The sequence below is a fragment of the Meleagris gallopavo genome, unplaced genomic scaffold (assembly GCF_000146605.3).
Source record: "Meleagris gallopavo isolate NT-WF06-2002-E0010 breed Aviagen turkey brand Nicholas breeding stock unplaced genomic scaffold, Turkey_5.1 ChrUn_random_7180001899184, whole genome shotgun sequence".
NCBI classification, from domain to species: Eukaryota; Metazoa; Chordata; class Aves; order Galliformes; family Phasianidae; genus Meleagris; species Meleagris gallopavo.
In genome coordinates, this window is record NW_011162503.1 from 1 (window position 1) to 807 (window position 807).

General features: G+C 51.1%; 1 long non-coding RNA gene and 1 other non-coding gene across 2 annotated transcripts; both read right to left on the reverse strand.

The window, feature by feature from the left end:
- Positions 1–351: 351 nt before the first annotated feature.
- Positions 352–624, reverse strand: LOC109364714. The gene is made up of 2 exons (XR_002110561.2): positions 472–624; positions 352–392 (listed from the first exon to the last, which is right to left on the reverse strand). It is a non-coding gene; the product is annotated as an uncharacterized LOC109364714 (long non-coding RNA).
- Positions 608–675, reverse strand: LOC116217708. The gene has a single exon (XR_004162393.1). It is a non-coding gene; the product is annotated as a small nucleolar RNA SNORD58 (small nucleolar RNA).
- Positions 676–807: the final 132 nt, after the last annotated feature.

Here is an 807-nt window from a genome sequence, read left to right on the forward strand (position 1 = left end):
CATGATCCTTGATGTCCCTTCCAACCCTGGCCATTCTGTGATTCTGTGTCTGATATGGAATCTCACAGAAAGCTCTAACAAGAATACAGCTACAAATACAAGCTAGAAAACCTAATGCTAATATAAATAAGGGAATTAAAAAGAGGAAAAGAGGCAAAGAATTAAAAACAGCAATGATAAGGTATCAGTGCTTTAGGCGCTCCGCATTCAGTGTGCTGTTGTTAAAAGACAGCAAAGTCAACACCTCTGGAACATTACAATGATGTGGAGTCACACAGGCCATAACCTACATCAACCACACTAAAAAAAGCCGTTTCTTTCAAAAATGAACATCATACCCGCACCACGTACCTTGAAGTGCACACGCAAGTTGGAGCCCCTGGACTTGCATGCTGCAAAAAGAAAAGGCAAAAGGCATGAGACGGACACCCCGCTGCAGCCCTATGGAAATGCACACGGAGCAGCACTCACACTTGGTGGGGTTCTCCGGATCCAGCGAGTAGCGCACCATCTTTGGAGCTCAGCTGCAGGAAAAAAAAGGTGACAAACACCGTAAGGCAGGCAAAAGGCGAACTGTGCACCTTACCGCTGAGCCCGGCTCCGAGGAGCTGCTCAGAGGTCACATTTCTTTTCATAACTCAATTCAAAGGTGTCCTAAGAGAGTCATCACCGCAGCCAAGGCCCTCTGCGGCCCCACGGCCCTCTGCGGCCCCGCGGTCCCCCGCCATCGCCAACCCCACCAGTACCCGAGGGGCACCGAACGACCCCACATCCCTCCACGCCTCCCCATGGCATCCCCCGGCGGGA